Source organism: Pongo pygmaeus, chromosome 6 (genome assembly GCF_028885625.2).
Source record: "Pongo pygmaeus isolate AG05252 chromosome 6, NHGRI_mPonPyg2-v2.0_pri, whole genome shotgun sequence".
Lineage (NCBI taxonomy): Eukaryota > Metazoa > Chordata > Mammalia > Primates > Hominidae > Pongo > Pongo pygmaeus.
Window position 1 is genome coordinate 82,808,652 of NC_072379.2, and position 25,692 is coordinate 82,834,343.

Genomic DNA, 25,692 nt, shown 5'->3' on the forward strand with positions numbered 1-25,692 from the left:
TTGGCCAACTCACTGGGCCTTTCTGAGCTCAGGCTTTTATGTGCAAGAAGGCAGGATCAATTCTGATACTGAGGCTGCTGGACTCTAGGGTCAATCGAGACTCTGAAACCTAATCAAAATTCTTATCACTATGTGTCTCTCTGATGACAAGTCTTCAACTATTCATACCTACATTTGATGGTAAGTTAACTAAAAGCATGAATTCTAAGTTGTAGCTTATTTATAGCAAGTTATCTGTTCCACATTTTTTAATATTGCCACACAAATACACAATCCTATAGAGCATTTGAGGAATGGATCATCTGGGACCCATATTTCTATCTAGATGATATTATTATGTTTTTTAGATAGTTAAGCTTTTAGTTAATTTTACCACTCTGCTAGTTTCATTCTCATATCTAAATCATCTAATAGGCATTATAAATGCCAAACCAAAACACTTAGTTTACTGCCCTCCACTAAATACAGGTCAGCAAGGCAGCTGAAACCCCTCTACCCAGGTAAAAGATAATATCCAAAAGCTACTTTTGCAAGGAGAGGTTTCTGAGGGATACCCCATTTGAGAGCATTAACAGGCCGGATGCTCTCCTTCACAACCACAAATCCACATAATGACTCAAACTCTGAATCCAGCAGTTAATGTACAAAAAGAAGGAAAAGGAAATGTAAAGATTAATACATGTAAAAATCATAAAAGTAAGTTTTTTCTTGCAAAACTACAGGAAAAAAAAAGAAAGCAAAGGTCAATTTGTATTTGTTCACATAAATAGTAAACTCACTTCTGTAATCCATGTGAGCTAGCCCAAAGAAAGGTAAACTAGTCTATCTATGAAGATGTTAGTGCTGCTAAGCAGTATTTCCAGTTATCCTTCTGGGTACAAAGGGTATTTTCTTTCTTTACCCTTTGTTGCCTTGGGGTGGGGCTATGTAAATAATTCTCACCAATGGGTTCTAGGCAGTGGTGGTGTGTGTCACTTCTCGACTGAGCCATTTTACTGCGGAGGCAAGACCTTTCAGTGTTTTCTTCTTCTTGTATTTCTGGAATCTGGAAAGTATGTATGACGGAAATGGACCCTCTACAAGTTTAAGTACCTTAGTGACTATACTGAATACAAGGAGCTTCCCTTTGACCTAACATGGACATGTAACATCAGTGAGAAATAAACATCTGTTAGAAGATATTAGGATCATTTAGTAGTGCAATATAAACTAGCCTATGTTAACCAGGCTACCATCTAAAAGAATCACTTGCTCACTATTACTATGGATTGCAAAGATCCTATCTTGGTTTAAAAACACAAGATTTGGGGCCAAGAGATTAATATAACTAAGAACCTTTCACCTCATTTTAAGTGAAAACATTAATGACAATAAATCACACAAAGAACCTGGGGATGTGTCAAAAGCATTAATCTCAAGTCAAGGCCCTATTGTCTGTTCTTCTGCTCTAAGCCCAGTTCCAAAAGCCTAGGGGCCTCAGGAAGGGGACTGAATACCACCTTCCATCCTAGGTGGTCATAGACCTTCTTCCCAGCTTTTCCTCACACAAGGCTGTGGGAACCTAGGCATGGCTGCTTATAGTGGCACCCATCATATCTTCCATATTACCTACCTCTCATGTGTTTCTTCCCTTATGCAATACAACGAGGGATAGTTTTCAGAACCAGTTCTTATCTAAGGACAAAAGAAGGCGTGAGCAAAATAGTCTTCAGAAGTATGTGGTAAAGATACTGGAAAACAGAACTTACGCTGCTAAGTCCTCTCAATTCATATCTCCATAGTATTCTTATATTATTTGGAGTAAATTGTTGTATTCCCCAACATATTCATATTCAAACATATACAAAAGTCCATGATAAAATCAAGTATGTATTTTTGTATTATCAATAGCACCAACCACCTCAAATACAGAGGATGCAAACTCTTTAAATTTTTAAATTATTTATTATTATTTTTAATAAAGACAGGGTCTTGCTATGTTGCCCAGGCTGGCCTCAAACTCCCGGGGTCAAACAATCCTCCCACCTCGGCCTCCCAAAGTGCTGGGATTACAGGCATGAGCCACCATGACTCCTCAAATTTAAAATAGCTACGGTTGACTTTGTGGAAAGTTTTATGTATACATACATGCACACACATACACACATATGCATACACACACATATGTAAGTAAAATATATATGTAACACATATATGAAAAGTTAAATTTTCATATATATGAAGATTTTTAGTGAAATAATATTTCAAGATAAGTAGAGTTTTATTAAGGTCACACATATAGAAATATTAATGAAATAAGATTAAATCTCTTGCTTTTGACAACATAGAATTCAGTCATAATTGGTACCATTTATTGGCAAGTATGTGTTGTTAAAATACTTGAAAAGTATTTTTTTATTTTAATTTTAATTTTTATTCTAGTGAGACTGAACACTTTCAAACAATGGTTGGTCTTTTTTCCATCTTCTACTTATGGCTTACTGGTTACTATACATTATTTTTCATTGATTTTTAGTAAATTTTAAGGTATAGTATTGCCTAGAAAAGCCTTAAAAATAAGTTCTCTCTGTAAAAATAGTTTATGCCATTAAAGTAATCAGGGAAAAAAAATCCTTCATAAATGTAAACTTAGCTCATCCTGAATTTGGACAAATTCTAAGACAATTAAACCTAAATTAGCGAGTTTTTTTAACAGAGAACTGGGAAATTCCACTGATGTTCGTGTTTTCCTCAATACTTTTCAATTTATTGTAAACAATTAAACATATCCATGAGAAATTAGCAATGTTCTCTTTCAGTTCAGCCAGAGTTTTAAACTGGAGACATATGTTTTGCTAACTGACAACTGGTGGCCAGCATGAAATGAATTGGTGGCCTTGGTCCAGTTTCCACTGGACAGGTGTCCTCATCACAGAAACATTTAACTAATTAACCCAATTGGCACCCATTTGGCGGCAGTGGACAGTCTCCTAGGTGAAATAACTTATTCCTCATCCTAAGAAGTAAATACTCTTTTACAGATGCAGCAAGTTAAGTTAGTAAATCAATTTTTGTTCTAGCATGTGTCTCAGCAGTTGGTCCTTCCTGCTTCTTTTACTACAACTGCCAGCACTGTGTTTCTAAAAGCCGATGGAGGAAAATTAGTCTAAATTGTCTAAATAAGAAAACAGATGGAGAGGACCAATACGAGGTGTATGTGTGTGCACACGCAGTGAGATTACAGAGGGGAAATGGGGATAAGGGGATACCGGACACACCAAAGAGGGTTTGAGAGTTTCTCTTGAGAGTGAAAATGGAAAGTGAGACTTTTAAGCTTCTCCAGTACAGAAGTTTACACTCTCCCATGAAAATCCCCCAGGGGTGACTGGACCTCTGAATGGAAGGGAGAGTGGGGTAAAGAGTATCATGAAAAGCAAACACTAAACTCTGAGGTCTTGAGTACCTTGGGAAGAGTACCTCAAGCCCCAAATTTTACCTGGAAACAGAATGAAACAGCCTTGAAAGGAACTTAACTGTTCGTTCAAGGAGGTCATCGGAAACAACTGTGGGCTAAAGTGAAAGGGGCTCTCAACACAAGGACCTCTGTAAAACTCCCAGGAACCATACATACATTTACCCAGGGTAGTGGAAGAGAATGCCAAAACACGGATGAGGCCAAACAAGTGGGTGAGGATCTTAAGAAGGTTAACATTAGTGCAGAGGAAAAAAGGAATGTGATATAAAGTGGTGGGCAAACTAAAATGGATTCCTACTCCTTACATAAAAAAGGATGATGACCAGGCTCTTCACAGTACCATGATGGTCTTTTTTTTTTTTCCATTTATTTTTTATTTATTTATTTTTATTCAGTCTCCATAGAGACTGCCAAAAAATGTTCATGCCGACTGTACTGTAAGTCCTCACGGCGGGATATTGGGAAAAGTCTTCAATTAGCTATAATCTTGCCTAGGATAATCCTCATTTGCTGCGATACTGCCACTGCACAAAGCTATGGTGATCCTTCCATATGTCAACATGACTAGGCTACACTTCCCAGTTATTTAATCAAACATTAATCCAAGTGTCACTTTGAAGGTACTCTGTAGATGTGATTAAAGTTCAAAATCAGTTGCCTTTAAGTAAGGGAAATTATCCTAAATAATCTGGGTGAGCCTGACTGAATCAGTTGAAAGGCCTGAAGAGCAGAGCTGAAGTTTCCTGAAGATAAAAGAAATTCTGCCTGTGACAGCAGCTTCAACTTATGCTTGAGGCTTCCAGCCTCCCATCTTCACTGCTTGCCCTACAGATTTCAGACCTTCCTAGCCAGACTCAACATGTGCATAAACCAATTCCTTGTGATAAATCTCTCAAAATGTTATCTTCTACTGGCGGTGCTTCTTTGGTTGACCCTGACTGATACACCAACAGTTCAACTATTCCTCATAGAAAAGGTACAGCAATTTAAAGCAGTAGTTTTCAAAGTGCTGACTGTGACCTAAGGAGGTTGTGAATCAATCTAATAGGTCATGAAGAGCATTGAGAAAAGTAAAATTAAAAAGGATAGAATAGAAAAACATCAGCATTCATTATAAGTAGTAAGAGGACATATTGTACTTCAAAACTTTTGGTTTCAAATATACACACACATATACACATATGTATGTATCATATCTCGATGTGAAATGGTTTTGATTTAGAGACTAAAAGAACAGTAGCACTTAAGAAATAGTGAAAAAGTCAAAGCAGGAAATACAGGTTTCTCAAACTACTGAGCCTGTGAATGCTGACTGCAGATACAGAAATTACACTTCATACTTTCTCTCTCTTTTGAGCCATTGATTCTTACTTCAAATCCTTATTAAGCACCAGCTCACTGGTTGGCAATATGCTCAGTATGGAAAATACCTTATGAGGCTAGGCACGGTGGCTCACACCTGTAATCCCAGTACTTTGGGAGGCGAGGTGGGCGGATCAACTGAGATCAGGAGTTCAGGACCAGCCTGGCCAACATGGTGAAACCCCTTCCCTACTAAAAATACAAAAAAAATTAGCTGGGCGTAGTAGCAGGCGCCTGTAATCCCAGCTACTCAGGAGGTTGAGGCAGGAGAATCGCTTGAATCTGGGAGGCGGTTGCAGTGAGACAAGATCGCACCACTGCACTCCAGACTGGGTGACAGGAAAAAAAAGGAAAAAAAAATACTTCATTAATCTCAGACCTGTCATTGTAACCAACATAAGGGCCGTAATAAAGGGATGTGGGCCATGCTATGGGAACACACAGTAGAGACATCTAAACCTACCTGGGAAGAGAGGTGAACAAGAAAGGATTTCCCAAGTGACCCCGAAAGCAAAGACTTCAGCCTGCAATGGTTAGAGTGAGCAAACATAAGGCGGGGTGGGGGTAGTATGTGTGAAAGGCATTCTGAGAAGAAGAGTAGCATGTGCAAGGTAGGAGTAAGAAAGAAGAACCCAATAACAGGACAGGAAGTAAGCCAACATGGCCAAGGCTACATACAGCAGTGAATGAACGGGAAGAGATGGTACAAAAATAGGTAGGGGAGCTCTGGGACACAGTTTTTGTGAGTAAAATCCATATGCCATGCAGAGTCCCTAAAAGCATTTGTCTTTCAGAGAATGGGAGTTTACAAAGATTAGAGAGAACCAGCACTTAAAAGAAAGAGAGGAGACAGGAGCTCTAGGAAACCTCTATCTTCAGTCCTTTTGGAGGACTCATTGCGAGTCTAGGCCCTCTCAGAATACTAAGAGATTTTTCTCCAAGTGATCCTGGTGAGGGCGGCCAGTCATTTGTGCAACAGAAGAAGGAAGGCAAGAATATGACTGCACTGTCCTTGCAACAAGAGCAAAAAGAGGAAAGGCAGCATCAATCTCAAAAGGCCATGAGCAAACCAAGGTCCTGAGAACTAAAGTTCCTCCTGCAGAGTCAGTCAGGCACAAGAGGAACACATGAGGGAGAATGACAGCAACAAAAGCCCTTCCTTTGCCAAATACATGTTACATTTTTAGGGTGAAATTATGTAAAATACATGCATTGTAAAGGCCTATCTAAAATCCTGTATTTCCACAGTGTGCTGGTCTCATATAAAGAGAATTCATACTTGAGGTTTAGCACTATCTGTAAGAGTCAAATAATAAAACAAAGGTTGCACAATTTTCTACAATCTCAAACAGCTTCAAATGCTGATAGAGGTTTAAAAAAACTGTTTTAGCAAGCATTTCTAGCACTGAGACCTACACAGTACAATCAAAAATTTTAATTTCTGTAAAGGTCAAGAGTAAAATATGCTTAATTTTTAAACTCTTCAAGCTGAGGCCAGACATCACATGGTGGGAAAAAAAACCTCCAAAACAAGACTGAAGCACAAACAACTAATTGTTAGGGAATGCATATATACATGAGGACACTGATGCTGTGGTACAAGGCTGAGCTTGTAAACCTAAGACTAGACTCACAAAAAATCTTTACTGCATTCTGGGCAGCTGTGATCCATGTTAAAAAATAATCATGTTACCCTGAAAAAGCAGGAAAGACTCCATTTCCTTACAAACAGATTGTCCCTTCCATTTAGACTTCTCCAGGAACTGCAGTCATATGTAATTGACCAATTCTGGATCATGACTGAAAATGTCAATATACAGCTAAATCTACAAATGGTATCTGTCTCATGTTCCCCTTACTTATTGGAAAAACTCAGAGGGTGGAAATCCTTTACAGGAAACAAGATAATCAACTACCTTTGTTAAAACATGTCGAGGACAGTGTTATCTCATTATTCTTAGTGTTTTTGAAGTAAAAGCTGCCACCACTTCCGTTAGTATAGGATTAATGGTCAAATCTGGGGATCACTGACCTTGAATCACACTAACTTTGACCTCATATATCTTTTAATAGAACTGATGGTTTTGTAAATATGCTTCTTAAATCAGTTGTCACCACAGCCTCAGAAAGCATCCACATAAAAGAACACACTAGAAAAACTGGTAATTTCTTTATTAAAATAAATAGGTGAATGCTCTGTAAGCAAAAAAGAAAATGCAGCAATCATCTGCACCTCCTACCTGGGTTCCTGATTCTGTATAGACAGTTCATACTTCTGGACCAGTTAGATGCCTTGATAGCACCTCAGATTTAAAGTACCCCAAAGCAAAATTATAGTGTCTCCCATCCTGTCTTCTGTAAGGTTTCTCATGTTTGAGGACAACAGGATCCTTTTAGCTACAGGGGCTTGAAAGGGCAGTCAATCACACAACAAAACTTCCTCTTCTCCTCCTACACACCCACATGAAATCAGTAAAAATCGCCTTTTGTTCTTTTTTTTTTTTTTTTTTTTTTTTGAGACGGAGTCCCCCTCTGTCGCCCAGGCTGGAGTACAGTGACGTGATCTCAGCTCATTGCAACTTCTGCCTCCCAGGTTCAAGCGATTCTCCTGCTTCAGCCTCCCAAGTAGCTGGGATTACAGGTGCATACCACCATGCTTGGCTAATTTTTGTATTTTCAGTAGAGATGGAATTTCACCATGTTGGCCAGGCTGGTCTCAAACTCCTGACCTCAAATGATCCACCTGCCTTGGCCTCCCAAAGTGTTGGGATTACAGGTGTGAGCCACCGCGCCCAGCCTGTTTCTATCTTTAAAAGGATTCTTGTTCTACTCACTCCTTCCTATTCCCTCTGCACACTAAGATTCCTAATAAGTTATCCTGCAACTTATGATATACCACATCTAGGTGCCATTCCTAAAGCGTGGCTCTAATCACATCACTGTGGGTCAGGAAACAGCACTGGAAGACAGGATGGAGTAGAGTGACAGAGGAGAGAGAATGAATTTATGAATGATTTTACATTTCTTTTGTATACTTTTTTGTACTTTCCAAATTCTGTATAATGAGCAAGTATTACTTTCTAATGGAGATGGAGAAGGGCACAAAAAGTCCTCCTAAATTTCTCCATATTACCTAGGGAATATAGTTCAAACATGCAGAAAGACATCCAAAGTCCTCTAAGATCTGGCTCCAGCACACATGGCCAGCCTTCACTTAGCACTACTCTTCCTTTCACTCATCCTATCATCCAAAAATTGTTACTATTTTGTTATATGTTTGCTAAGCTTTCTTTCATATTTTTTGGTCTCTCCTATAGATTTATTACATTATGCTATATATTGTATTTATCTGTGACTACAGTTTTTATTCAAATAAATTAGCTGCTTTGGAGTGAGGCAGAGTCTTATCTTTCTATCACTTAATGTTCACAGTACAATGTTTTAGAAGCAATGTGTCTTTAATAATTGTCAGTGAAACATTTAAGGTTGGTGCCTTAAATCAGAACCACTTCTGAACAAAACAAAAGTGACCTGTGAGAGGCAAAAACTCACAAAAGGATATAAATAAAATTTATAACTTCAAAACAAAGAAGTCTTATGCATAGTTCAGGCTGTATTCTAGAAGACATGACTTAATAACATAGATTTAATGTTTATGTCAGGAATTAAGTATTACCAAAAAAGGAACATTTGTTAATATTACCAAAATTAATTTTTGTATCATATGGTAGACAATATAAAAAAAGACTTCTCTCCTTTTGATGGGTTAAGTTGTTCCTGGCAAAAAAATTTTCTAATGTTTCCATTTTTTGATCATTTTAATGTGACTAAGTAGAGAATCTAGTTTGGAAGAACTCATAATTTACTTTTTAAATGTATTTTGAAATGCTAAAATAAAATTGTATTAGAAATGGTACAGTCAAGGGTAATTAGCTTTACTGTTGTGGATGAAAGTGTATTATTTGGGTTCTCAGGTTGAAATACAGAGCTGGCAGGAAGAATTAAAATGCTTACAAGTATTTCAATTGTTGCTGGAGAATGGATATAAAATGTAAATATATAAAAGTGGTTGGCTCCCTTTGCAGCCTTGAGTGCAGCACCTATCTTTAGGTGATGTAGGGTCAATTAGGGCTTTAATGTCCCACAACTGTGGCAGATTTGCTGATTAAAATATAGCAGTCACTTTTACAGTTTTGCATTCTAGTCATGGTGGTCTATCCTGAGAAAGTCCATCTGTTGGTGCCTGTCCTCTCCCAAGCCAAAAAAACAAAACAAAACAAAATAAAACAAAACATCATCCCATGTATAAGAACTCAAGTCTACCAAAACCTGTTGGCATGGCATGTCATCTCCACCTGCCATATTGATATCAGGAAGGTAAATACATATGCCATATGTCTTAAACAAAAGTGTAGTTGTACTCAAATGTCCACTTGCTTCTTACAAATCACCCTGACATAGACAAAGCAATTATAGCAACACAGTTTAATACAGGAGAGAATGAAGCCTCACTCTCTCACTTTGGAAGAAACCAAAACCTCTTCCAAATTATAGGTCTCAATTTCTTGAATATCTTGGAACTTCCCTATGACAATATCCTCCAACATTAGATGACTATCCTCTTGTCTAGAACACCTGTAGTCCTTTCATACTTATATCCTGCCTTTCATTTGTTAATGCTATTTTCTTGTTTAAATCTGCCATCTTCAGCACAGGACTAGTGTTTTACTTCCACTGTATCTGCAAAATTTGGCATTGTGCCTGACAGAGGATCTACTCAACAGGTGCTTACAGAGAGTCTGCCTGATAAAAGCAGTTCTTTTGGAAGTTCTGTAACTCCCTTTAACATGTACTTCATTCATTCATTCAAACAGCTGTTCAAGATTTCAGATAAGCTGGCAACATGAGCAAAGGAATCTTTTTCACTGTCTGGTCCACCCTGCTGGCTTCCACTGTAAGCACTAGTATTTAGGGCATCCAAGATTCTGGCAGCAGCTAAAGTTGACATAAAAATGCAACACAAAGAACTAGTCTTTAACCAAAAAAAAAAAAAAAAAAAGCGTGTAGTATAAGATACAGAGAAGAAAAAGCTGCTCCTCTGATGGCTGGGCCTGTTCCAATGCTGGCTCTCTTTCCACTCCTTTCTCACTATATATAATGTAAAAGTATATCCATCAGCTGTTATCATAAGAATTGAAAAGATTTTAACAGTAACTATTGGGTGGTCAGTGAGATTGTACACACTCTGTTTACAGGCAAATAGCAGACTTGAATGGCGTTTTCCTTCAATTCTGTTCAAAAATGCCTAAAGAGAGAAATGACAGGTAGGTGATAATGAGGAGGTGAGGAAAAGGAGAAGTGCAGCTACCATCGAGTGATTCTTCTGGGATAGGTGTCTCATTTAAATCTCATAATCATCTTTTTTGGCAGATCAGTCAACTTCAGGCTCACAGATGACAGACAGTTGGCCCAAAAACACACAGAAAATACATAAGTGACAACAAAATACAAGTCCATGAATTAAAAATCCATGCTTTTCTCTCCTTGCCACACAGCTTTTGTTTAAAAAAAAAAAAAAAAGCATTATTAATGCACCAAATGCCAAAACTAAAATAAGCACCCCTACATAGAATAAACAACACATGCCCCGCCCCCACAACTGCAAAGGGCCATAAATTGAAGGGGGTAGAGATTCAAACTTACTAGTAACTAAAGAAATGCAAATTAAATTACATAAGTAATTTTTCATCTACAAAGATTTAAGGCTGGTCATGGTGGCTCACGCCTGTAATCCCAGCACTTTGGGAGGCCAAGACGGGCAGATCACTTGAGGTCAGGAGTTCAAGACCAGCCTAGCCAACATGGCAAAACCCCATCTCTACCAAAAATACAAAAATTAGCCAGGCGTGGTGTCATGTGCTTACAATCCCAGCTACTTGGGAGACTGAGGCAGAGGAATCACCTGAACTCAGTAGTCAGAGGTTGCAGTGAGGTGAGACTGTGCCACTGCACTCTAGCCTGGGTGACAGAGCAAGACTCTGTCTCGAAAAAGGGTTAAAACAAGGCAAAGAGACAGACCAACTCACTCTAATACACTGTGAATAAAATTTTAACAGGCATAACTTTCTGGGGGACAAAAATATTGAAAACTTTAGTATCAGCTAACCTAATAGATTCTAACAGTTTAATGAAATCACAGATATACAGAAATATTTCTGCACACTGACATTAATCACAACATTATTTTAAAAAGTTAAAAAAAACAAGTCCAACAGAACTTAAAGAAGAAAATAAAAATTTAAAAGAAGAAAAACTTGGGAGCAATCTAAATGTCAAAAAGGAAGGGTTTAAAAAGTGGTACATTGATATGATGGAATATACTGATTCTTATAGATGTATCCTAAAAATCATGCTCTATAAGGTTATTCAGTGACACAGAAAATATTCAAATATTTGGTATGTGAAAAGATTATAAAACTACATCAGTATGTACATACATGATCCCAATTATGTAAATACATATAGACATCATAATTTCTGGATGCTAAGATTATGAATGAGTTTTTTCTTTTTCTTTTTTTGAGATGGAGTCTCACTCTGTTACCGAGGCTGGAGTGCAGTGGGGTGATCTTGGCTTACTGTAACCTCTGGCTCCTGGGTTCAAGCGAGTCTCCTGCCTTAGCCTCCCAAGTAGCTGGGATTATATGCGCACACCACCACACCTAGCTAATTTGTGCATTTTTAGTAGAGATGGTGTTTCGCTATGTTGACAGGCTGGTCAGAAACTCCAGACCTCAGGTGATCCGCCTACCTTGGCCTCCAAAGTGCTGAGATTACAGGCTTGCGCCATCGTGCCTGGCTGATTTTTTACTTTCTTTATAGTTTTCTGGATTATTAAAATATAGAGCTTTGGTAAATGTTATCTTAAAAACGTTCATTACAAAACCATGAATGATCAATGGGCATAAGTCTTTCCATACACTATAAAAGCATATTTGTCTATATATTAACTTAAAATATATTTTTATAGCACTTCCAGTGTTCATTTACACAGTGATAACTGATGTTTACAATGATGAGCCTATGATACAAAAAGACCTTGTACTCTGTAAATTTCAAATGTAAAATAAAATCAGGTTCAGTTTTTTTTTTTTTTAATGTAATAAGCTTGTATTTGCCAGGTAGTAAACTGAAATTATGCTTTGCAGTTAAGCTGTCATTGACCCCTCAAAAAAAGGATTAGTGAGTGTTGACCTTAAATACTAAAAACCACCAAAGACTTGATCCTTAATAACAAAGGGAATCTAAGATCTCACTTCCCATTTAAGACAGCTTAGTTACTGGGACACTTTGATTTTAATTCTCAGACTATGTTATAGGAAAGTCCACTGTACTTTATCTTCTTTCAGACATTTGGCTGAGGGTCTGGAAAACTACTGCTCATGCTGAGAAACATTATAATAATACCATGCTTCAGTTGAAATTTTCTGAGCTTAGTTCACAATGGCTTTTTTAGTATGTGTGTTTGTGTGGAATAATCTGTCATCATATGACAACAGAAGAATTAGTTCCCTGAGTTACATCTATAGATGGTTCTAGCATATTTATTAGTCTAAAGAATAAAACTTTATGTAAAGCTTAGTAATATTATAAGTTAGTTTAATTCAAAAAAAAAAAAATGAGCTTCTAAAATATACAGTTGCAGAATGTTATAACCCAGTGGGATCTGAACAATTACCTAAGTAGGGATGGAAAGAACCACAAGGCATGGGACGCCGCTCCCTGTAGTGGATTATCCAGGTGGAGAATGTGAGGCAAGTGCAGCCATCTTCCCAGAATCTCCAAAGCAGTTAACTATGAGATCAATTTAAGGGAAGGACAAAAGAAACGTATTTGCCATATCTGGTCTAATCTTATTTTAGATTCAAGGAAAGAAGTACACATTCACACAGCTATTCAAAGCTTATGTTAGAAAAAAATTCCAGATACAGAGTATTCTTGATATATCTACCTTGTATTCTTTATATATCTACCTTGTATTCTTTCCAAATGGTTCTCTATAAAAAAGACAAGCAGCAAAATGAGTCCTTTCACATGAAAGAGATGGAGCCCTCTTGTATTCCAATTTGGATGCTGCAGTTATACCTCACATATAAATTGTATGCATTAAAAAGCATTTGAAAAGAAATGTGTAAAAGTGGTAGTAGTCATTGTAAAGTAGCTGGAGTACTAATTTGCTTTATTGTGTTTAAGATTCTCATATTTTGGTTTTTCTATATAAGAAAATAGAAATGAGAAATTTCACTTAATTTTCTATTGAAAAAGCAATGCATTCGCATTCCTACTTATAAATAAATGTTGGCACGGTGACTCAGAAGATCTGCTCTTCCACTTGTGTTATCTTAAGTAAGTTGACCTTTTTAGGCCCATATCTTCCTCATCTGTAAAAACGAGGGGAGTTAAGTAAATGATCTCCAAGATCACGTTCAGCTTTGAAATTCCAAAACTGTACCTACAATAAATCTGCTATTTGGGAGTAGCAAATTTTCACTGCATTAATGTTTTCCAGTCTCAGCAGTAAATACTGACTAAAAGACAAGGAATCACCTTTTCCCAGCTTTATTTTTCAAGGGAAGAGATATCCATTAGTGTATGCCTCCAGGTCCTCCCACTTACTCACATCACCCCAGGCAAAAGTGATTTACTTGTCTGGCTGGTCCCTTAGGTACAAGAAACTGGGCCTGTGTAACAACCTCCTACCTAGTATTTAACTGGATACTTTGATCTCTAAAGCTCTAACTTTTGTCTTACCTCTCAAGTAGTTCAGAATTAGTCAGAGAAAAGAAATATTGTTCCATAGGCTTCTCAAACTTCCAACTTCCAAAACAATATTCAGTTAACACAAGCATTTGCAATCACGGGTGTGATTTTTCCTCTACTATCTTTAAACTGCCCTGATTGCATGGTGGTTTTCCCAGTGCCACGAACTTCAGTGAAACTTTCCAAATTCAATGTTAGAAAGCACATAATACAGAACACTATGGTCCTTTTAAAAAAAAAAATGGAGTCTCCTATAAGGGTACCACCACATATTTTAAATCAGAGGTTGAGGTCCAATATATTCCACCTTCTTTAAAAGCTTGAGTTTCTTTCCTCCTCTCCCAGGTGATGAATGCTCTTCTCATTGATAAATTATATTGACTATTACATCCCAATTCTCAGCTACTACTCAAGTACCACTCTAATCATACCAAATTGTTTATTAGGATTCTACTCTGATTAAAGAGCCAACATTTTTTTCTTGGTTTCAATTTTTAAACCCTCCAAGAGTTTCTTATAAGCCACAGAATAAAGCTCAAACAATATAGTGTATCTTGCAAGATTTTATTTTTTAAAATTCTTATTTCCCATCTTCTCTCTGACACACTCTTATTGGTATCTCCAGAAATCTCAAGATCTCAAGCTACTTAAAATGAACAGAATTCCCTTTCATGATTCCTTTTTTTTTTTTTCTTTTTTTTGAGATGGAGTCTCACTCTGTCACCTAGGCTGGAGTGCAGTGGCACGATCTCGGCTTACTGCAACATCTGCCGCCCAGGTTCAAGAGATTTTCCTGCCTCTGCCTCCTGAGTAGCTGGGATTACAGGCGCCTGCCACTGCACCCAGCCAATTTTTGTAGTTTTAGTAGAGACAAGGTTTCACCATCTTGGCTAGGCTGGTCTTGAACTCCTGACCTCGTGATCTACTCGCCTCGACCTCCCAAAGTGCTGGGATTAAAGGCATGAGCCAGGGGCGCCCGGCCCATGATTCCTCTTATCCATCCAAAAAACTACTTATCCTTCAAGGTTAAATGTAGACATCAATCCTTTTACTATCAATATTTCATCATGTTTCACTTTTTCCCCATCAGAGGAAGTTCTTCAAGCATTATGCCCATGACCCAGCAAAAACACTGACCCATATTAGAGATTCCATAGTACCATGAATGAAGAAAATTTACTTTATTTGTAGTTTAAAATTATAGAGACTAATACTTCTAGTAAGCTACAATTCTTAAAACTGAAGTATTTATCTTTATATAAAACATTGAGACTATTTGATTAGAGAAAGAGAAATCTAAAACAGGTTAGCAATTCTCATGAGATAAAAGTAAACATCTGAGTGCTATACACCCATATCTAAATTATGTTTATTTCTGTGTCTTAAAGAGTGAGAAACTATTACAGAAGGCAGATTCACAATTGTAGCACAACTACACTAAGTGTGTTAGGTGGCTTCTCAGAATGAAATTACCATAATTTGAACTCTCAGTAAAATGGGTCAGTCTCATGCTTTTGGCTTTCTCTCTTTATTTTTTATTTTTTTTTAGAAAATCCATCTTTTATTTACTTGTCTTATTTTTTGAGACAGTGTCTCACTATGTTGCTCAGGCTGGTCTCAAACTCCAGGGCTCAAGAGATCCTCCCTCCTCAGCCTCCCAAAGTGCTAGGATTACAGGTGTGAGCCACTTGCTCCCAACCTAAACTCTCTTTTCTGAACCAAAATAGCATTTTCATGAATTTCACTGATTTCTTGTCTAAACTAGCAACCACTTTATAAGTTATGTTCACTATCTTTCTTGATGTGATTTTCACTGATCTTGGACTAAATTTCAAATATGAGTACTACATGCCCCCTTTTGAGTCTCCAAATTTTAGTATACATATTTTATTAGTGAAGTGCAGTAGAAAAGAATAAAAGTAAACAAAAGAGTGCTTGGCCTAGTGCAGCAAAACCAGGAGTAGGTTTTAAGAAAAACCTTTATTCCCTGTTTCCCCATTCTAGAATTTAGAACTGACTACAAAGGCCCCTTAGTTAGTAATCAACAAACTCTATAGTTATAAATGTTGCAAGGAAATTCAAGATATTTTGGCAATAAAAAGGCAACAGACTAAAACATCATTTGCCAAGTTAAGATTCTTCCCCAAATCTTTTTCAGGTAAAACACTTATTTATATTTGTGTCAAAATTTATGACACAGTCACCCCAAATCTTTTTAGGTAAAACACTTATTTGTATTTGTGTCAAAATTTATGACACAATCACTCTGTTTTGATTTAAATTACCTATAAAATATGTGTTATGAGATAAAAATCCTAAACTAAAATTCCCTAATGTTTTGTTGTAAAAATAAAAACCACTTCTACAATGTGTAGAGCAATATGTACTACAGTCTATTTTAAAACTATGCTAATATAAGATGTTAACAATTGAGGAAACTGGGTGTGGAGTATATAGGAATTCTGAGTACTATCTTTGCAGGTTTCCTACAAATTTAGAACTATTTTCAATTTTAATATTATTTTGGAAAAAAATTTCGGGGAGAGGAATTGGTTACTTACATAAAATAAAATAAATTTTAAAAAAAGAAAAAAACACATTATATTACATCCCTACCTCACATCATACAGAAAATAAATTCCAAGTGGATTAGTGTATTGAAGACAAACTTAAAAGCAAACTCTTAAAACCTTTAGGTGAAATTACACAAGAAAATGTTTATGGTCTTAGGAAGATTTTTAAAACAAAAAGAAATCAAATATTAACCATTATGATAGTATTAAAATTTAAAACTCCTGTATTATAAGGAAACATACACCAAGTGAAAATACAAGCTATAAACTGAGAGAATATACTAATAAAATGTTATTCACAATATATTTTTGGACTGAGTGCAGTGGCTCATGCCTGTAATCTCAGCACTTTGGGAGGCCAAGGCAGGTGGATCACTTGAGGTCAGGAGATGGAGACCAGCCTGGCCAATATGGCAAAACCCCATCATTACTAAAAATACAAAAATTAGCCAGGCATTGTGGTGAGCGTCTGTAATCCCAGCTACTCGGGAAGCTGAGGCAGGAGAATCGCTTGAACCTGGCAGGTGGAGGTTGCAGTGAGCCGAGATTATGCCACTGTACTCCGCCTGGGCGACAGAGCAAGACTCAAAAAAAAAAATAACAATTTTTTTTTTTCTTTTTTGCTGACCACAGTTGCTCATGCCTATAATCCTAGCACTCTGAGAGGCCAAGATGGGAGAATCGCTTAAGTCCAGAAGTTTGGATTAGCCTGGGTGACACAGTAGGATCTCATCTCTTGTTTTCCTCTTTTTATGAGACAGCTCTCAAATTCATATAAATAAGAGAAATAAAAATCAAACAAAAAAATGGGGCTAAGATATAAACACATCATTCACAGAAAAGGAAAATCTAATGGTTAATAAACACATGACATAGGGTCCTACTTTACTAGTAATAGGCAATATAAATTAAAACAATGAATTCCATTTTACATCCATTAGAGAGGCCGAGTATGGGTGAGAATGTGGAAAAACAGGAACTAGTAAATCATATGAGGGTGGTTATGGCCCAATGATAAGTAATGTGACAACAGACACTAACGGTAAAGATACATATACGAACCTAAAACCTGGCTAGTTCACACGGAGACACACAACACAGAGAAACACTTGCTCATGTGCCTATGTAAACATGAACAAGGATACTCACTGCAGCATGGTTTGCGATGGTGATGAATTATAAACAATCTTAATGTCCATAACAAGAAAATGATTACAAATTCTGTACTATTCATACAATAGAATACATGTACTAACTATATAGATTACAACTAAGTGGGCTAGGGCTCATGTATCAATGAAGACACATCTCAAAATAAAAAAATTCAACAAAGTATATTTATCTGACACCATTTATAACAAGTACAATATGTTTTAAAAGAATATAAAATGCTTGGTAACTAAAAGCACCAAATTCAAAAGAGTGATTACTTCTGGGAAGGGCTACAAAACAATTTTATATTAGGTAGTGAACACTGTGGAAATCTAAGTCTGTAATATTATATTTCTTTAAATAGAAAAATACAAAGCAAGCATGAAAAAAACATTAAAATTTTACAAAGCTAAATGGTGGGGACCCAAGTTGTCATACTATATGTTCTATGTTCAAAATCCCTTATAATAAAAATGTGTTAAGATAAAACTTGGCAAAAATAATTTCTTAGTGATGTTTAGCCTATTTTTTCAGGATTTCACTACTAAAGTTAATTTTTATTTCATCATGTCCTTCTAAGTTCTCTGCCCTTAGGTATATGATACTTATGTAAATAGCAACAGACTGACTTCTCTGTCTACATCCAATAACTCAGAATTTTTCCCTAAACTTTTCTTTCAACATAGGCATTAAATTTTGTGTTAGCTCACTGGTAAGTGGTAACACATTGACCTTTTCTTTTTTTTTTTGTTTTGTTTTAATTATTATTATTATACTTTAGGTATATCTCCCAATGCTATCCCTCCCACCTCCCCCCACCCCACAACAGTCTGCAGAGTGTGATGTTCCCCTTCCTGTGTCCATGTGTTCTCATTTTTCACTTCCCACCTATGAGTGAGAATATGCGGTGTTTGGTTTTTTGTTCTTGCGATAGTTTACTGAGAATGCTGATTTCCAATTTCATCCGTGTCCCTACAAAGGACATGAACTCATCCTTTTTTATGGCTGCATAGTATTCCATGGTGTATATGTCCCACATTTTCTTAATCCAGTCTATCATTGTTGGACATTTGGGTTGGTTCCAAGTCTTTGCTATTGTGAATAATGCCGCAATAAACATACGTGTGCATGTGTCTTTATAGCAGCATGATTTACAGTCCTTTGGGTATATACCCAGTAATGGGATGGCTGGGTCAAATGGTATTTCTAGTTCTAGATCCCTGAGGAATCGCCACACTGACTTCCACAATGGTTGAAATAGTTTACAGTCCCAAAAACAGTGTAAAAGTGTTCCTATTGCTCCACATCCTCTCCAGCATCTGTTATTCCCTGATTTTTTAATGATTGCCATTCTAACTGGTGTGAGATGGTATCTCATTGTGGTTTTGATTTGCATTTCTCTGATGGCCAGTGATGGTGAGCATTTTTTCATGTGTTTTTTGGCTGCATAAATGTCTTCTTTTGAGAAGTGTCTGTTCATGTCCTTCGCCCACTTTTTGATGGGGTTGTTTGTTTTTTTCTTGTAAATTTGTTGGAGTTCATTGTAGATTCTGGATATTAGCCCTTTGTCAGATGAGTAGGTTGCAAAAATTTTCTCCCATTTTGTAGGTTGCCTGTTCACTCTGATGGTAGTTTCTTTTGCTGTGCAGAAGCTCTTGAGTTTAATTAGATCCCATTTGTCAATTTTGTCTTTTGTTGCCATTGCTTTTGGTATTTTAGACATGAAGTCCTTGCCCATACCTATGTCCTAAATGGTAATGCCTAGGTTTTCTTCTAGGGTTTTTATGGTTTTAGGTCTAACGTTTAAGTCTTTAATCCATCTTGAATTAATTTTTGTATAAGGTGTAAGGAAGGGATCCAGTTTCAGCTTTCTACATATGGCTAGCCAGTTTTCCCAGCACCATTTATTAAATAGGGAATCCTTTCCCCATTGCTTGTTTTTCTCAGGTTTGTCAAAGATCAGGTAGTTGTAGATATGTGGCGTTATTTCTGAGGGCTCTGTTCTGTTCCATTGATCTATATCTCTGTTTTGGTACCAGTACCATGCTGTTTTGGTTACTGTAGCCTTGTATAGTTTGAAGTCTGGTAGCGTGATGCCTGCAGCTTTGTTCTTTTGGCTTAGGATTGACTTGGCGATGCGGGCTCTTTTTTGGTTCCATATGAACTTTAAAGTATTTTTTTCCAATTCTGTGAAGAAAGTCATTGGTAGCTTGATGGGGATGGCATTGAATCTATAAATTACCTTGGGCAGTATGGCCATTTTCACGATACTGATTCTTCCTACCCATGAGCATGGAATGTTCTTCCATTTGTTTGTATCCTCTTTTATTTTGTTGAGCAGCGGTTTGTAGTTCTCCTTGAAGAGGTCCTTCGCATCCCTTGTAAGTTGGATTCCTAGGTATTTTATTCTCTTTGAAGCAATTGTGAATGGGATTTCACTCACGATTTGGCTCTCTGTTTGTCGGTTATTGGTGTTGGAAGTTCTGGCCAGGGCAATTAGGCAGGAGAAGGAAATAAAGGGTATTTAATTAGGAAAAGAGGAAGTCAAATTGTCCCTGTTTGCAGATGACATGATTGTATATCTAGAAAACCCCATTGTCTCAGCCCAAAATCTCCTTAAGCTGATAAGCAACTTCAGCAAAGTCTCAGGATACAAAATCAATGTACAAAAATCACAAGCATTCTTATACACCAATAACAGACAAACAGAGAGCATTGTTTCAATAATATAAAATAGGGAAATAACACAATGGCTTGTAATGGGGGATCAATAAATTACAGTAATATTAAGATGGGATAGTCTAAAAATATTAGAATAAATTTATATTCTCTTACATAAAAAAGTAACAGCTAAATACAATGACTCTATTTTGCCAATAACTGAGTACTTTTCATGCACAAATTTACTGAAAGCTCACATCAATCTATGAGATAGACATTTGTATTGTTCACCACGCTAAGCATGAGGAAACTGAGACACATTAAGATGTGAAATAACTTTCCCTAGATGTCACACATAGTAAATGTGGGAATTGGGGTCCAATTCCAAGCAGCATAGCTGAAGAGACTGTGCTTCTAACCTCATTCATCATTCTTACAACATATCTTAAAATGAAAATTCATATTGCCTAATAGTGTGTATGAGTGTGAACATGCTTGTATAATATTTTTTGTTTAAAGAAGTTATGGGCTGGGTTCCATGGCTTATGCCTATAATCTCAGCACTTTGGGAGGCTGAGGCGGGAGGATTGCTTGGGCCCAGGAGTTAAAGACCAGCCTAGGCAACACAGCAAGACTGTCTCTACCAAAAAAGCGAAAAAACAGTATTTATTTATGTATATATGTATTTATATATGCATCTAAAATTTCTAGAAGATTACAAAGAATATTTATCAGTAGTTCTTCTGGTGTGTGAGCATTGACAAAAAAAAAAACAAACATTTCTTTCAGGTATTACATTGAATAACGGTGCAAAATCAAAAGATACTGATTGTGCAGTTATTAGGTAAAAAAATACAACAATTGGGATAAGCATCAATTAATTTTAGAGAAAGGTAGCTGCAAATGTTTTATTAAGTTATAAAAGAGACAGGCAAAATCATTAAAAAGCAATCCCTTGGCAAGAAGTCTTTCAAGAAAGTAAGTTCTAAAACAACTATACCAGAGTCAAATCCAAACTTACTCTTATGCTATGTTCTATATATTCCGGTAGCTTTACATGTAGCTATAATTAAAACACTATAAATTCATAATATAAACCCTGAAATATAAAAGTAGGCCAGGCAGAGTGGCTCATGCCTGTAATCCCAGCACTTTGGGAGACTGAGGCAGGTGGATCACCTGAGGTCAGGAGTTTGAGACCAGCCTGGCCAACATGGTGAAACCGTGTCTCTACAAAAAATACAAAAATTAGCTGGGTGTGGTGGCGGATGCCTATAATCCCAGAAACTCAGGAGGCTAAGGCAGGAGAATTGCTTGAACTCAGAAGGTGGAGCTCACAGTGAGCCGAGATTGCACCACTGTACTCCAGCCTGGGCAAGAGAGTGAGACTCTGTCTCAAAATAATAATAATAATATTATTATTATAATATTATTAGATTATATATTATAATATTATATAAAATATAATATAGTGTATATATTATATAATATATATATTCTTATATATTATATAACGTATATTACGTAATATATATTATATATTATGTAACGTATATTACGTAATATATATTATATATTATGTAACGTATATTACGTAATATATATTATTATATATTATCTAACGTATATTATAGTATTATATATTATCTAACGTATATTATATTATACATTATATATTATCTAACGTATATTATATTATACATTATATATTATCTAACGTATATTATATTATACATTATATATTATCTAACGTATATTATATTATACATTATATATTATCTAACGTATATTATATTATACATTATATATTATCTAACGTATATTATATTATACATTATATATTATCTAACGTATATTATATTATACATTATATAATATCTAACGTATATTATATTATACATTATATAATATCTAACGTATATTATATTATACATATTATATAACGTATATATTATACATTAGATATTATATAATGTATATTATATTATACATTATATAATACATTATATAATGTATATTATAATATACATTATATTATACATTATATAATGTATATTATATTATACATTATATAATGTATATTATATTATATTATATATTATATAATGTATATCATATTATATATTATATAATGTATATCATATTATATATTATATATTATACATTATATATACATTATATATAATATATTATACATTAGATAATATATAATCATATACTATTAATATGTTAATAGTATATTAATATTATATTATATTATTAATATATTATGTTAATAATAATGTATAATATTATATATTATTATAATTATATTATATATAAATATATAATACATATTATATATTTGTATATAAATTTATATATAAATAAATGTATATAATATATATAAAATACACATATACATAATATATATTATAATATATATTATATAATATATTATCATATATTATTATTTTTATAATATATTATATATTATATATTATAAAAAATATAATATAATAGTATATATATAATATATTATATATTATATACTATTATATAGTATTATTATATATTTAGTAAGGCAAAAGCTATGTGTATTATACAAATATGAGTTTATAATAAATAAGAAAATAAAAAGAACAGTTTCCCTTTAAAAAGAGGTAAGTAATAAAAGAGAAGTTTGGTTAATATATTATAGATTTAACATGAATATACATATTTCTTTTATAATAAACCTAGTTAATAAAATAGAATTAGTTCATTTAAATTAAACATGACATTATGGTTCACTTATGTAATATAACAGTAAGCAGCCATGCAAATTATACCACAGAACAGTATTTAATAAAATGGGCTGCTCTTTTAAATATGATATAAAGTAGGCAAAAGACTACAAAAAGGTAGATAAAATACGATCCTTTAGAAAATAAAAGCATATGTCTTCATAGGGAAATAGCCTGGAAATCCAATTTCAAACCATAATGGTGTAATAATTAACACTGGGTAGTGGAGCTGCAAAAAAAGTTTATTTCTGTATTTTCTAAAATAAACATGCTTTTATATTAAAATAATTATCTTAATGTATTTCAAAATGTAACATTAAATAATACAGATTTAAATTTTACTAAGCATTTTCTTTTATAATAAAACATTTTCTTTTAATTTTAAAACTACTAGATAATCAGCTATTCAAAATGACCCCAGATAGCTAACATTTTTGTAGACTCTATTTTGTGACATTTAAAAGAAATAAAAGTGGAAGGTAAGTTGAGCTAAGCTTTTCACATTCCTATTTTCCCACGCATCCACAGCACTCCTAGAACTGCCACATAAAAAAATTCAACTAGATATTGTATCTAGGAAAAGTAAAATTTAAAAACTAAAACATTCCCAAAGATCTGGTACTATTATACCTTTGCAAGGAACTCCCGAAATAGATTATTCTGTATTACATGGCCTCAATATCACCCTAGTGAGCTTGTTTCCTAGTTTCTCTCACTATATTACAAATACTTCTGTCCCATTGCTAACTCACAACAAAGAGGATGGGCTCAGGTAGTTATTCTCCAAATCCTAAAATCTCAAAATTTTATGTTTTTTAAAAAATCACTAACATACTTAAAATTTCCTATAATGAGATATTGCCTGCTAATTCTGACAGACACCGTGATAGCATGAAACCATTTCTAACTATGATGACTTAATTTTATGAGCCCTGAATACATGTGAATCAAGTGACAATCTTTAGTATACAGTCACAATTGAAAACTACCTTCCAGTTTGAGATTAATCATAAATAAATGTCCCTGTCTCCTCTTTTTCCCCTTGATATTCTCACAAAAAATATTCCTCAATTTTTTTAGCCAATTAACATTATCTTGATCATCTGAGGCCTGCCTCTCTTGGTGTTTAAAGTCTCAAAGTAGAAGTTTCAAAGTAAAGTCTCAAAGTTAAAGTCTCAATGTAGAAGCCATTGTTCACTAATATTCTCTTTCCATATGATAGAATACATATAATGACTTCATAATACTCTTGAAGGAACAAAGATACTAAATACCTATAAAGTAGAATTAGATAATGACTCTAAAATGGGGAAATCGAAAGCATAATCTGACAAAATGCTCCAAATAATCACAAAAAGTCTCACTTATTATGATCCTGAACTTAGAATTTTACAAGTACATGAATTCTGACAAAAGTCTTGCTTCATAAGCAAAAACACCTTATATATATATATATGACACCTTATATATATATAACTTATATATAACACCATATATATACATATACCAGAGATTTAAATAATTGAAATTTAAATTTTAGTATTAGTCATTTAAGTGGTGTGCTCTGTATAGTCCTATGAAATAGAAAACAAACAAAAAAAGCTGTTTATTTTCCTTCCTTGATCACTGGTTTTCAGTAATTGCCTAAATCTGCTTTCACTAAATAATTTCAAGGGAAACTATTACAAGGTCATGGTGATCTATGTTTACTCAAGCAATTATTTCAACATCTCTTTCTTAAGGTGTATCTCCATTCAACAATTTGTTTTCAAACGTAATTAGGCCAGAAACCACCTCCAATTAACACAGAAATTTTTCCATGACATACAGGGAAAGAAAGCAGGCTTACAAGGGTGAGGTTACATATATGATGTTTACCCACTTGGGAATGATTTCTAGACAAAATCAGGTGCCACTGGAATGTTACATCAAGGTTAACAAAGACAACCAAGTAAGCCAATAGCCCGGAAATCTGTGATATGCACAGATTTTCTGTAAGTAGGGCTAGGAAATGTCTTTCTTGCAATAACATAATAGTTGCACCCACAAAGGGAATCATGTATATATTTTTAAAATGCTTGAAGACAATAAGAAATAGAAGGGAATTTTATGGTTGTAGGCTGAAAGAGTAAGAAGAGATCATTTTACTGTGTGCTAACAACATGAACAGCATATAGTAGTATTTCCTACATTGACAACACGAAGCTAAAGGACCCCAACACGTATAGTAAGATGTAATGGTTCACTTTACTCTCTTCCACCTTGGCTGTCTCTTCGCTTGGTCTCTGACAAGAACATTCTCATGAAAAAGAAAAACAAGTCCTTACAAACATAAAGGGCTTTCAAGAAATGGCAGGCACCTAACAAGAAAAAAACAGCATATAGGTGAAGAACACTGACTGCTACTAATCTAACTTGACGTGTCAGCACTGAAAAGAACACAAGCTGACTGGGGAGCAAGTAACTGCAAACAAATACAATGGTTGGGGCATATTAATATTTATTAATATGTATATACATAACCTCCACTGGGGTACCCGTGGAGTGTCTCAACAGTGTCCTGATTTTTCCTTTCTTCTCTCTCTCCCTAAAGTACTTCAAACCCAACCTATACTCCTCCTTCCCTCTCCTTCCATTTTAACTGCCCTTCCTTCTGAATGTAGTCTATCTAAAGTGTAGCCCTACTTCCTTTACTAGTATTAATATTTTTCCAAAAGAATATAATTATAGAAGTTTAAAAGCCAAACACTTAGGTTTGTTATATAACAAAGAGTAATCCTCTGCCCACTCTCTCCACATTTCTGATTCTTGTCCTCCATCCCTCCTTTAAGGCAGTCATACACACACTATCCTCCTCACTTGTTGGGAAAATTATTAGGTAGACAGCCCTTCATATCCATGAGTT

General features: G+C 35.0%; 1 protein-coding gene and 1 non-coding gene across 2 annotated transcripts in view; both read right to left on the bottom strand.

The window, feature by feature from the left end:
- The window catches only part of PPP1R9A (protein phosphatase 1 regulatory subunit 9A), a 390,403-nt gene that overhangs the window by 196,131 nt on the left and 168,580 nt on the right, over nt 1-25,692 (bottom strand).
- Nucleotides 3,850-3,990, bottom strand: LOC129041898 (U4 spliceosomal RNA). Its single transcript, XR_008504006.1, has one exon. It is a non-coding gene; the product is annotated as a U4 spliceosomal RNA (small nuclear RNA).